The sequence below is a fragment of the Chinchilla lanigera genome, unplaced genomic scaffold (genome assembly GCF_000276665.1).
Source record: "Chinchilla lanigera isolate Chin_1 unplaced genomic scaffold, ChiLan1.0 scaffold00051, whole genome shotgun sequence".
Lineage (NCBI taxonomy): Eukaryota > Metazoa > Chordata > Mammalia > Rodentia > Chinchillidae > Chinchilla > Chinchilla lanigera.
In genome coordinates this window covers 9,410,323-9,424,408 of record NW_004955452.1, presented here as the reverse complement: position 1 = coordinate 9,424,408, position 14,086 = coordinate 9,410,323, and the positions used below count along the sequence as shown (strand labels likewise).

The 14,086-nt window shown below is 48.1% G+C and overlaps 1 long non-coding RNA gene across 1 annotated transcript; it reads right to left on the bottom strand.

Annotated features, from left to right (window-relative positions):
• Nucleotides 1-3,933: 3,933 nt before the first annotated feature.
• Nucleotides 3,934-13,712, bottom strand: LOC106149685. Its single transcript, XR_001236009.1, has 3 exons — nt 13,623-13,712; nt 4,276-4,477; nt 3,934-3,972 (listed from the first exon to the last, which is right to left on the bottom strand). It is a non-coding gene; the product is annotated as an uncharacterized LOC106149685 (long non-coding RNA).
• Nucleotides 13,713-14,086: the final 374 nt, after the last annotated feature.

Sequence of the window (14,086 nt, the reverse complement as noted above, 5' to 3'; positions counted from 1 at the left end):
GGGCTGTGCTGTTCCAGCCAGGGGCGGCTTTGCTCGGTGGACCTGGCAGAAAGAGCTCAGCTCAGGAGGATGAGTGGTCCCCGTTGTGCAGCAAGAAGACTGGGGGCTGGGAAGCTAGGCCGAGGGCAGGTAGCTCCCAAAGGACAGAGCGAGGCTTTGGCCATGGGGACTCTGAAGCCACTGCTTGACCACACCTCTACCCCTGCCCCCACAAAGCCAGGTGGACACGTGCCCTTCCAGCCAGGTGACAGACACTGAAGGCAAATATTGTCCTGACAGGTGGGTCCAGGGCACACAAAATAAGAGGAAGCAGGAGGGCTCAAAAGAAAGTACTGAAAATCCTCCTTAGCCAGTCTGACCTTGAAGGCCTTGGAGTGAGTGCCCTCTAGACAATAAAAGACAGTGCTTTATGTTTTTTGTTGTTGTTGTTGTTGTTTTTTTCTCCGGTACCGGGAACTGAACTCACGACCTTGCGCTTGCCAGGCAGGCGCTTTTGCCGCTGAGCTAAATCCCCAGCCCCAGTGCTTTATGTTTTAATATGGATGTACACCTATAATTCCCTCCAAGCCATCCACCCCTACATCTCCCACTCATCTGTCTGCCCGTCCATCCATCTACTCATCCCTCCATTTAGCCCCTGTCCCATGAAAATCCTTGTATCTGCCTACTGATTTATCACCATCCCACCTCCCATCCCTCCATCCCTCCATCCCTCCATCTGTGTACCCACCCCCACACACTGGTTCATTCAGCGGCCCAAATGACAACCTTTGCTTTCTATGTTTTTGCTCCGTGATACTCAGGATATCAAGCTTTGGTCCTCTATCTTTCTCATGGTTGCAAAATAGCTGCAGTGTCTCTGTGCATGTCATCCTCACACATTTGTGTCAAAGGCCACAAGAAAGAATGTGCTCTGTTTGTGTTCCTTTAATGAGAAATTAATGTTGCTGCAGAGGCCCTACGAGACTTGCCTCATGTCTCCTGGGCCAGAATCACACCACATGGCTATTTCTGAACAACTCTCTGGCAAGGAAATCTGTCATCATGGTGGCCTCCAACTAGACAAGATGTGCTGCCTGGGGAGGGGCCCTATCACCTCCTAAGCTGCCAGGGATAGAATAAAATCAGGACTCATTTAGCAAAGAAGAAGGCAGGGGAAGAGGGAGGCGGCTGTTGGGTAGGCAAATGTGTCAGGTGCTCCATCCATCTTTCCATTCACTCCCCGTCTGCACAGCGATGCATCCGTCCATAGATCCCTCGTTTATCCATCCATGAGTCCATCCATTTGTCAAACGTTTATTGATACCCACAGTGAGCCAAGCCCCACGCTCCCCTTCTAGTGAGAACCCAGAAGAAAAAGATCTCGTTAGGGAGAAATATGGAATTTCCCATAATGCCCCTGATAGCTGCTTTATTTAGTCACAGTAAGAATAATATCTGAGGCTCGCGCTGTGCGTTGCAGTTTGCAAAGCTCTCGCAGGACCACTCCTTCATTCCACACACGTTTAGCTGGCATCTGCCGCATGCCAGGCTCAGCCTTTTAGTTTTACAAAGTGCTTTTTCCCGCATTTGTCAGAGGGAGCCTCTCCAAAGTCAGGGTCCACATGTGTTCCGGAGGCAGGAGTGGAGCCTCCCTGGGGTTTTCTCAGAGCCGCAGAGGCTCTGTGAGACCAGGGCTGTTGGAGGCCCTTCCTGGGGGAAGGGGAACGTGTTTTCCAGAGCAGGGCAGGATCTGTCTAGCATGGCGGCTGCACAATGGCCCCAGAGCTCATGATGGGGCATTTGGAGCAGGGGCGGGGTGTCATTGTCCACATGCTGCGGTGACATTGCTGCTTTGCTTAGCTCATGGGGCATATCCATTAGTCTCAAGGGCCCAGGTCTTTTTTCTGCCAAACCAGGTGGTGTCCCTTGACACACATGCCCCATTTCAGCTAGGCCCCCTAGCCTTGTTACTGGTGTGTACAACCTGGTAGGCCCTCCAATTTCACGCTGACCCCTGCCCCCCATCAAAACTGGCACCCTGCATCCATCTCCTGGGCCCCCTCTGCTGAGACGGTGTCAGGGAACTGTGACAGACACTCTTTCCACTCAGATGTCAGCTAGAAAATGGGCCTCACCTCCCAGTGCTCAAAGTCCAGGCCTCCTGGATGGGAGAAAATGCCTTGATGCATGTGTGTTATCAAGACCACTGGGACAGTGGCAGGACATAGGAGGACATCGGGAATGTCAGGTTTTCTGAACATTCCTGCTTTTCATGGCCCCTTGAATTGAAGTTGTTGGCTTAGAGAGGGATGTCATAAATCAAGGGACAAGGAGTTAGCCACGTGCATGTCTTAGATTCCTCCACACCCAGGGGCTGGACTCTGTCCAGCCCAGGGCCCCAGCAGTCCCCACATTCAGGGGTCAGAGTCCTCTACGTTCACAGAACGGCCCCAACCTTGTGATGGTTGGAAGCCAGTGTACGTGTCCTCTCCCAGTTCTCTCTTCAGTGCTGTCCCCGTGACAGTGAAACCTGCCATGCATGTGTACAAGCCGGAAATCGGGAAGCACTACCCGTCCACAGCCCCCTCCAGCCAAGAGCCCCCGTTCCTCATTTACCACCGCACACGGGGCTCAGAGACCTCCAGAGTCAGGGCGGCCCTGGCAGTGGGTTTTCCAGATCTTATGGTAGAAGCTCTTCTAGATTTTTGGACACTGTGTTTTTTTTTAGAGTCCTGGGCAGAGTGTTTCTCATGGTCATAAAGAGAGTGTTTTCTAGGGGGCTGGGGATATAGCTCAATGGCATAAGTGCCTGCCTGGCAAGTGCAAGGTCCTGAGTTCAACCGCCAGTATTGAAAAAAAAAACAAAAACAAGTGTTTTCTATAGCTTAGGATGGAGTGCTTCCAGAGCTGAGACCTAGGGGGGCTGGGGATTTAGCTCAGCAGCACAGCGCCTGCCTGGCAAGCACAAGGTCGTGAGTTCGATTCCTGGTACAGGAAGGAAAACAAAAATACCCAGAGCTAAGACCTAGGAACAAAAATGTGCAGAGCTGGAGTCAAGAATTTTCCTGACCAGAAATAACTTTTCCCCCCAATTCAGTCATAGCCTTTTCCAGAGCTAGGCAAGAACCCAAGATGGAGGACCATCTGCCCGTCCAGGGTAGAGAACGGCGACTCCTTCAGAGCCCACAGATGTTGACATCCAGGCAGTTTTGCATCCCAGGGTCTCTGCACACACTGAGACCCCCAAACCCCACTCCTTGGTTGCAGCTCCTGGATGGAGGGCAAACTGTCTCATCAGTGTGGCAGCCACATAAATCAGCCCAAAAGACACTCAAGTTCTAAGCCTCAAGCCAGAGAGAAAATTCAGTCATTTTACTGCTGTTGCAAAAGGGTCTCAAACCAAGTTACCTGGTATCGCCCGGCTATGCCCATGACCTCAAGGTTTCCTTTGTCAGCTGGTGCTAACCTCATCCCGTTCCATCGTCATGAGGAAACCTCGCTGCAACTTGTTCATGTGCCCTCAGCAAACAGCGGCAGGCAGACCTACATACTGGCACGAAGAAGCCTTCCACACCTTCGGAATCAGGTGCTGTACCCCTGAGCAGGCTGCTGACTCAAATGGACTTCCGGTTTCTCCTTGACAAACGGAAGTGGTACTTCCTGTGTGGAGCACTTCCTGGCCTGGCACCCAGGAGGTAGAAACCATCTAGTAACACCAGCATACCCTAGAGGAGAAGCCAGCTTTAGCCTTTTGGGGCTGGCAGGGCCTTACTGGGGGTGCCTTCAAAGTTGGGGTACCTCTTCCTCCTCTGATCCCCAGTTTTCACAATGTAAAATCGAGGATGCAAAGAGACAATGTTGCTGGGCGTGGTGGTGCACACTTGTAATCCCAACACTCTGGAGGCTGAGGCAGGAGGATTGTTGCGAGTTTGAGACCAGCCTGGTCTCTACAAAGTGAGCTCAAGGCCAGCTGAACTGCATAGCGAGATCCTGTTTCAAAAAGAAAAACAAAACAAAACAAAACCAAAAAGACAATGACAGCTAATGTCCCCAACAGCTCAGCTCTGCTATGTATTAACCTCCTCTGAACTAAAGCTTAACCTTCACAAAGCTGCCCCAAAGCTGGTTCTTTGAGCAGGGAGAGCTGAATCGTTTCCCAGTGTTTGTAATGACATTAAACAAAATCTTATCATTTAATGACATTAAACAAAATCATCTTGGGGTATGGCGGGGTTGACAAGAGAAGAGGGACCTTATGTCACAGGGACACAATAGAGATGAGAAGCAACATACCTGTTATGAAGGGGAAGAGCCTGTGGCACCCAGGGGCTTGTTTTATTGTCCCAGGCTTCTGTCCCGCCGTGGTGGCCCCCGACTATGGAGGGTTAGATGTTCTGATAGCGTAAACATGGTGACTTGGCTAAGGACCCAGGAGTGGAAGGTATCTCTGGGTGACTCAGTTGTCCTCCCTGGAGAGTTCCCTATAAATACAAAGCTAAGAAACACATAGGGGAGAATCCAGAATTTTCTGTAATGTCTAATTCATATTTTCCTGAATGTATTTAAGGCTTAGGCTGTGATTTTTTTTTGGTGAGCAATATTAGGCTATTAAGGGGGAAATTCATATAATGGATGCAGTGATGATAAAAATCAACACTGCAATGAAATTGTATCATTTCGAACCCTTTATTTTATTTTCAAATTGCTGCAGTAAAGTTTTAGCTGGGCAGCCTGAATCTACTGAAAGGGAAATGAAAGTGTTGCAGTGAGAAGAGGGAAAGGGAACCTTTCCTCGCCGCCAAGGGGGCCCCGCGCCAGGGGAAATGTGGCTCCTCCGTGTGCTGCGTCTGTTCCTAAAGATGCCTTGGGATTCCTGCAGCCTGACGGAGCCGATGTGGTTTTTTCCCATTCACCCAAACCAATAAGACTCCAACCAATAAGACTCAGGTATTTTAAAACCACTGTGAAACACCTGTAGAGCAACTGTCAAGAGTTTCTGACAAAATAAAGCATTTTAAATGAAAAAGAAAAATTGATTTGTTTAGATCACGAAATTGAGCGATCAGTGGGTAGGTTTATGTGCATGGACACTTTCAAGTATAGGACATGAAGAGGGTTTCCTTCCCCACACGGTGAACGTGTGCTGCACTGTAAATAACCAGGGGGACGGGTAGGTGAAGGATGCCAAGAAATCCATCAAAACGGGACTGGCTGGGAGTGCCCCCAGGTGCTGGCAGGAGCAAGAAAAATGTACAGAAAATAAGCAAAAACTGGATCCTGGGCCAGTCGTGGTGGTGCATACTATAATCTATAATCAGCTGTTTGGGAAGCTGAGGCAGGAAGACTGCAAGTTCCAAACCAACGTGGGCCACAGAGTGAATTCAAAGCTAACCTGGACTACATAGGGAGACCTGCCTCAAAGTGGAAAGAAAGACAGACAGAAACAAAGAAAGGAATAGAAGGAAGGAAGGAAGAAAGGGATACAGCTCAGCGGCTGGCAAGCACAAGGTCCTGAGTTCGATTCCTGGTACCAAAAAAAAAAAGGAAGGAAGGAAAAAGAAGGCAGGAAGAAGAAAGGCAAGGTCAGTGTAAAGCTTAGCTGGAGAGCCCTTGCCTAGCATGTGTGAGGCCCTGGGTTTGATCCCCATCACTGCCAAATTAACAAATGCAAAACACAATCCCCTGGGAGAACACTGCACCTTCACCCGTGGCCCACGTATGTCCTCCACGTGGATGACCGCAGTGCCAAGGCTTCCGGCAGGAGCATGCGTGCATTATTATTGCACTTTTAGAATTTTAGTATCCTCGGGGCAACTTTTTTTTTTTTTTTTTTTTTAGGTAATCCATTCAGATGTGAGAGTCCAGCTAGTGAGGGGTAAATACAATTACTTACCTTTCAATCAATACTTAATTTCTTAAAGCTATAGATCTTAACCCTAGTTCTTCGTTTTGCTTTTATTCTCAACTTATGGAGCTTGATATTTTATTTATGAACTTCGTAATTTTTATATAAGATCACATTTACTTCTTCATTGATTCCTATTCAATTAAGTCATAAATTCAACAGATTAAATTCCCATAAACTTTTAACACCACTTAAACATTTAATTAAGCAAATTCCTTCTGATATTTCAAACTACAATTACAAATTTAATTTATCCGATTCCAACACTTCAAACACCTGACAAGGGAGACTTGCAAATATGATGAAGAAATTATTCCCCAGCACTTAAGCAACTTCTGTAAATCTAATCAGACATAAAATTAGTTGCCTAGATTTTGTTGTAAATACAAAAAGGTAGCAGAAAATGCATAAACAAGACAATGATTATGAGAATTCTTGCCATAATTGTAAGCACAACTTACACAACAAATGTCAATGTTATAGATTCATCTTTTCCTTATCTTGTTATGTTAAAGAAAGTAAGTATGTATAGACCTCTATCTCCCTCCTTCCCTCCCTCCCTCCCTCCTTTCCTTCCTTCCTTCCTCCCCTTACCCCTTCCTTGCAATTTTGGGAACTGAACCCTCAGCCTCCTGCACACTAAGCGAACACTTTACCATTGAGCTACACCCCTAGCCCCTAGGATTCTACATTTCTCTTCCAATTGAGATGAACAATGGTACTATCCTTTTTTTTCTTTTCTTCCTTTAAAATTTTTAAAAAATTTTTTATTTTAAAAATAAAAGGAGGAAAACATTAACAGACAGACAACCTTTTACAAACTAGCAAAAGAACAGTACAGACAATACAGAGTTACAAACAAAGTGGTAGGAAATTAATAATGCTTGTTGTATTACATATTGATATCTTCAAAGTGGTTTCTCATTCTTTTCTTTTGAGACAGGGTCTCATTGTGTACTCCAGGCTGGCCTTAACTCATTATGTAGCCCAGGCTGGCTCCAAGCTCATGGCTGTCATCCTGCCTCAGCCTCCCCAGTGCTGGGATTACAGGCATGTACCGTCATGCCTGGCAATAGTATTGCTATCTGGCATCAAAGTTAAGGATCTTGGTTGAATTTATTATTTGGTTGAATTCTGAAGACTGGGACATGGGACACTGCCAGTCATCCTTGACCAGCAGAGGCCCTGTGTGCGTGGGCTTTCCAGCCTCTTACTGCTTGGGCCCTGTCTTGTGGTGCGTTTCCACCTGTCATGGCACGGATACCTTCTCAACTCTTGCCTTGGGGCTGGACTTCACCACCAACACATTTCGATTTCTTGATCCCAACCTTTTCTCTGGAAATATTCAATCTCTTAAATGAATGAGGGGGATTCCATGGCACTGAGTCTCACCTCTTTCCCATAAGATGACCCAATTATGTAATTTTGTACATTAAAAGCTAGTATTTTTTAGTTGCTTGTCTATTTGTTCTATGATGCAGTCTTTCCCTTATTTATTCGGGGGCTTATTCATATATTCTGGCGTTCTTCCCTAGATATGGCTGCTGTACCTATGTTCTTCCACTCAGCTAACATGGGTGTCAGTCTCTCCTCTCAGATCCCACATGTGACTGTAGACTCAAGATTTTTTTTCCTTCCTTAGTGCTGGGAATTGAACCCAGGGCCTTAGGCAAGCACTTTACAACATCTCCAGCCCTTTTTATTTTCAGACAGGCTCTCACTGAATTGCCCAGGCTGGCCTTGAACTTACAATCCTCCTCTCTCAGCCTCCCAAATAGCTAGGATTATAGGCCTGTGCCACTGAGCCTGGCTCAAGGTCTTTTCCCGGGCATACAGTAGGTATGCAAATCTTGATATGGCTGGAGAGGGTCCTTCAGTATGGACTCTCCGTCTCCCTACTTACCCTCTTCTCCTGAAGCTGCCTTTAAATTAGAGGTTGGTGCCATTGCCTACCAACCTCTAGGCTTTGGAACACTTTTTTATATTGTAAAAGGTAAATTATATATAGAAAGTATGTGAAAATAAATGCATAATTTAACAAAGATAAATAGTTGGTGGTGGCGCATGCCTGTAATCCCAGGACTCGGATAGCTGAGGCAGGAGGATCACTGCAAGTTTGAGGCCAGCCTGGGCTACATATTGAAACACCGTCTCAAAAAGACAAAACAAAACAAAACATCCACATATCTACCATCTCAGGTTAAAAAGATAACATTGCCAGAATTCAAAAACTTTTTGTATGTTAGGCCTGGTGGAGCACGCTTGTAATCCCAGCACTTGGGAAGCAGAGGCAGGAGCATCACCACAAGTTTGAGGCCAGCCTGGACTACATAGTAAGCTCAAGGACAGCCTGAACTGCATAGCCAGTGCTTGCTCCAGCAGCACATATACTAAAACTGAACTGCATAGTGAGACCCTGTCTCAAAAAAGAAAAAAAAAGCTTTTATAAATGCCTAAAGAATGTTGCGTATATGTATTAGTTTTGCCAGTGTTGGAACTTTATATTGAGGGAGTCACATAGAGTATATTCTCTTTGTATCTTCATTCTTCCTTTCAATATTTCTTCTCCTTCTTTTTTTTGGTACTGGGAATCAAACTCAGGACCTTGCACTTGCCAAGCAGGCGCTTGTACCACTGAGCTATATCCCCGGCCCTCTTTTAATATTTCTAACACTCGTCTTGTTATGTATAATTGCAGTTCAAGCATTGTCATCGTGTATTCACTACAATGTGTATGACACAGGACTCTTTAAAAATTGATACAGTTATGGTACACATTGATGGGTTACAGTGTGAAGTTTTGATACACTCATATACCTTGTAATGATAAAATAGGGGTAATTAGCACATCCATCACCTCAACCATTTATTGTATCTTTGAGGTGAAACCTACAAAATTCTCTCCTAGCTATTTTGCACATTCTACTCTCGGTGGATATTTAGCTTGCTCCAGTTTGCAGCTCTTTATTAACAGTATTTCTGTACTCTAAAGATATTCTTGCACATTGTTGTGATACACATAGGCACAGATTTGCTTGTGGTTTATACCAAGAACTATTGTTGTTGGTTACAGAAAGCTTCCAATTTTTCTAGAAAAAGCTAAAACTATTTTCCGAAGTGATTGTGACTGTAACATTTTTTTTTTCTTTAGTTCTGTGTTGGTAAACTCTATTTGTTCTAAAAATTTTTGCACCTCACCTAAAAATTTAAATTTATTGACATAAAATTGTCATTTTTTTTTGCGATGCTGGGAATCAAACTCAGGGTCTTGCCCATGCTAGGCAACTGCTCTGTTCCTGAGCTACAATACCAGCTCATGTTCTTTTCTTTTTGACATCCTGTGGCATTGGCAGCAATGCCCTGTCCCTTATTTTGGGCCTTGTTTGTGCCTGCTCTTTGTAATTCTCGCCCAGTGCCACCAGGACAAAAGTGGTCTCTGTGACCGCTTTCCTCCCTGGGCGTGCATACATTTCCTTCCAACTTGCCCCAGCTAGTTCTTACAACCTTCATTTCTTTAAAGAAGTTTTAAAATTTCTAGCACACGTGTCTGTTTTCAATGGGAGGGCTACCCTCAAAAGCCCTCTGTGTCTGGAAGCCCGTGGGTGTCCACGGTTCCTGTCTTGCCCTCGCATCCGGCTTGCAGCGTGCATCTGTCAGTGAGTCCACTGGGCTCCACCTCTGCCGCACAGCCCGGCCGCAAGCGCTCTTCTCCAGCCATCATCCCAGAGCACGGTATTTCTCCAGTGCCGTCTTGACCCAGTTTTGAGACCTGGGCTAAAAACTCTCCATTCCCCTTTGTGAGTCTGCTGAGCCTGCAGCCCAGCTTCTTTCCTTCTTGGGCTCTGACACTCCTGTGCTGCAGAAACACACCCAGCTTCCATAGGCCCTTGTGCTGAGCACTGAGGCTGCCCCCTTCTTTCTGGGGCCTGTGGGAGTTGTTCACGCTTTCCAACCCACAAGAAGCCCCAAATCCTCCCTAGCCCCACCCAGCCTGCCCTGTATCAGCTGCCCCTTCTGTTCTAGCTTGCTGTCACCCTTTCCCTCAGTGCAGCTCCCCCCCGCCAAATGGCCTAGCATGGCCACCCTCTCCCATTCATTTTTATTTTTTGAGACTGGCTCTCACTATATAGTTTAGGGTGGCCTTGAGCTCACTACGTAGTCTAGTCTGGCTTCACATTCATGGTAATCCTCCTGCCTCAGCCTCCTGAGTGCTAGGATTACAGCCATGTACTACCATGGCTGGCACCTCTGTCCCATTTAATGCTGTAAGAAAGACTTTTTCTGTTAGACCAGGTGGAGGTCATTATGTCATGACCTGATGTTGTCAGAACCTAATATTAAAACAATAAACCTCTCTCCACCAGCATCCGTCTCTATCGTCTCAGTCTGACCCCTTCAAATAGCTCCCAGCTCTCTCCTTGCTTTACCTTCTACCCTGAAAGACATGAGATTACATCCTTTCCTCATATAGGGTCCTCTTCTCAAGGAAACCAGGCTGAAGCTTTAAGTTTTTCTTTTGGCTTAAAAGGCCCCATAGGGCTTTGTGCCTGCCGATCTCTTGACCCCACCCACTGTTCCACTCTTTCAGTCTCATACTCCTAGTTATTAGAATTTCTGGCACATGGTGCTGGGAATGTAGTGCAGTGGTAGAACACCTGCCTAATGTGCAGGAGACGTTAGGCTGAAGGTCCTGGCCCTGAGGAGGAGGATGAGGAGGAAAGGAAGGAGGACAGAATGAGAGGGGAGAAACAGGAGCAGAGGAGGAGGAGGAAGAGGGAACTGGGAAGGGGAAAGGAAAATGGGAGGGGGAGAAGAAAAGAGAAGAGAAAGGAAGAGGAGGAGGAAGGAAAAAAACTAGCGCACAGCGGGCATTCATATCTCCTTGATAAGTGTATTCCTCAGTATGGAGTCAGGAAAATGCAAACTGCTCTAGGTACTTCAAACAGAGAGAGGTTGAATTCAGGGAGTTGGTTACAGGCCTGCTAGAAGGACTAGCAGGACAGATGGGGGTGTGGTGTCACTGGGAGCTCAGGAGTTTCTCCCCATTGGTGCTACTGGACTATCATTGCCATTCATCAGAGAGAGGAGCACAGACTCCCTCTGGTGCTGCTTCTGGAAGCGGAAGCAGAATGATTTTCCTCCTTCCTGCCACCTCATTCTGTGTGGATACTTCCCATTGGCAGAAGCCAACTGGAACCCAACTCTAAGAGTTTCTGGGAAATGTAATCTTTAAACTTCCAGCTCTGGTGCCTCCAGGAAGAATACAGAAGTGCAGGACTTGGTGCACGCCCGTAATCCCAGCACTCAGGAGGCTGAGGCAGGAGGATCATTGTAGTTTGAGACCAGCCTGAGTTACAAAGTGAGCTCAAGGCAGCCTGAACCACACAGCGAGACCCTGTCTCAAAAAAAAAAAAAAAAAAAAAAAAAAGTGCAGGACTGTAGCTGGACTATAGCTGGGTATTCAGCATAGCAAGGAAGGCTCTTGATTCCCGGTATTGAAGGGAAAAAAAAAAAAAGCAAGGAGGGCCTGTAAATGGCTCTGACTGCAAACCTCAGGAGACTTCTGCCCTGACCTTCCTCTTTTATATTGGCCCCGCCCCTCCATGAAGAGGCTGCCTAAGGGCCCATCGGTGTGCATACCATGGGAGCTCTAGAAAGCTCCCCCTACTGCTGTTTGTGGGTGCTCCCAGCTGCCTCACCATCAGACCCCTGAGCCTTGCTGAGACCAACAGCCAATGGGGCGAGCAGACCTTCCACACTCCAGGTCTCATGCATTGCTGAGCACCACAGCAGTTCTGCATGTTGTACCCAGGAATTCACCAAGGTGTCATGTAAATGATGTCTGGGCAATTCTGGGCCTCTAAACTTTGAGCATAAAAGCTCCACTCCAGCCCACACTGCTGGTCAGAACAGACTCCATAGCAACCATTCCCAATCTCTGGTCTTCCCTCCCCCAGCCCATCCTCCTACCGTGGAGGCCAGAAATGAAGATGATTCTGAAAAATCATCCATGTCCAGAAGCACAGACTTAGAGTTTCAGGGTCAGGACCCGCCATATCCCTGCTGGTCGACCCAAGTGCATAACTGAGCGGTCACTTCCCTTCTTTGCCCCTCAGGGTCCTCGTCTGCAATACCAGAGTTTGAATAAGAGGATTCAAAGGGCACTGGCATCGGGAAGATCTGGATTAGTGCTCTTGACGCTGACTGATTGTAAGATCTGGGTTGATTCTCTTGAAATTTAGAAGCTGCTAGATTGGCCTATCTTTGTGCCTTGGGTCAGGATATCTGGAACCATCATATCGAGGAATTAGGTGAGATTGTGATGCTATTAGTGTGGCATTATGGCAGAGATACAGGATTCTTATCTTACCATTATACCTCACCTTGCGGGTTTCTCCAACAAGTACACAGGACAATGAGAAGTCCGAACATCGCTTTGTGATGAGCTAAGCAAATGTCCCATAGCCCACGGCAGGGCTGTGCCATACGGGGTCCTAGCCAGGCCTCTCACCCTCTTCTAACATCCAGTAAGAAGCAGGTCATCGCCAGCTGATAGTCTGGGTAGTCATTGTGTACCAGGCTACACAACAACCCCATTATTGTACTCTAATAACCTGTTAACTAGAAAAGGAGCCCTGCCGATCTGCAGAAATCTGACCTAATAGATAAGCAACATTTCCCGCCTGCTCTGGGGGTAGGAGGGCTGAGAGACATGGTGGTACCGGGACCATTCCAGCTCCTAGACAGGCGCCCTGTTGCTGGGGGAGACAGGCGTGGAGGCCAGAAGGAGGGCAGGCTGGGGCAAGGGCAGGCTAAGGGGCAGGGGCTGAGGGAGGTTTGGATCAGCTTAATGCTGGCGAATGGTGCTTGGGATGCAGCTCTGCGCTAAGTGCTGGAGAAAGAGGAATTATCGGGGAGAAGCAGAGACAGACACTGTACAGACAGCTTTTTCAGTGCAGCAGGACTCTGGACAAAATTTGCGGACACAGGTGACAATGATGTTGTGTGGAAGGGGGAGTGGCGATCCTGTCTGGTTGCCAGGCAGGAAAACCTGACAGCTTCCGTGTGAGTTGGTGACATCTACTCAGTCACTGGCCAATGGCTTCACATTCCTATACCCCACCTGAGTTTAGTTCTTCCCACCTCCGCCTTAGCTAGGGGTCTTAGTCCCCCTGTCCCATTTCTCACAATCCCTGCAGTAACTGGTTTTCTAGCTCCCTCCTGGCCATCCTTCGTGCAGCAACAAGAGAGTTGTGGGAGGCCGAGGCAGGAGGATTGCAAATTCAAGCCCAGCTGGCAACTTACTGAGACCCTATCTCAAAAAAAAAAAAAAAAGAAAAAAAATGCTGGGGATGTAGCTCAGGGCAGAGGCCCTGAGAGTGAAGTTCCTAACATGCAAACCTAATCATGTTGCCTTCACATCGTTTGGGACCTTGTTCTTGTTTCCTACCTCAGCTTTAGCCCAAACTCCTCCTCCTCCTTTTTAGCCTCACCTCCAACATCTAATTTTCTGCTCCGGGAGCCAAGCGCTCCTTGCCTTGCCTTGCTTCCAGTCTTTGCATCGGCAGCCTGTTCCCTGTGCCGGGAACCCCGTCTCCACCCTCCTCAGCTCCGCAAACCTTCCGCCCAGATGCCTTGCTGACCGGGCAGGATGACGCTTCCTCTGCGTCCCTGCACTCCCTCTGCCAGCCCTCGTTTAGACTGTAACACAGCGTCACGCAATTTCCTGCTGTACCTTTTGCCTGTTCTGACGGGGGTGGGTGCCAGAGGCAGCGACGGAGGCGGAGGCGTGCTGGTCTCTGTCCCTACACAGCCCCGCGCGGCCCCTGGCTGCTGATGGCGCGCGTTGCTGTTTGCACGGTGCGCGAACTGGGCGCGCAGTGAAGGGCTGCGGGCCTTCGGGTGTGGGGTGGGCTTGACACCCGAAAGCAGGCAGGTTGTGGCGGGGCCCGGGTGATGGGCGGCGTGGGAGGAGTTCTGGTCCCTGAGGCTACACGAGCTTGCTTTTCCCCTTGGGGCCTGAGTCGGGATCCGTGGGCCCCGCCAGAGGATGGGAAGAGGTGGGGACAACAATCTCTTCCTCAGAGCCTTCCTTCCTCGCAGCTCCAGCAGCCCTCCGCAACCAGGCTGGGCTGTTGTAGCAACAGCCCGCCCGGCGACCGGGCCAACCAATGGCGGCCAGTTCTGGTGAGGTAATGC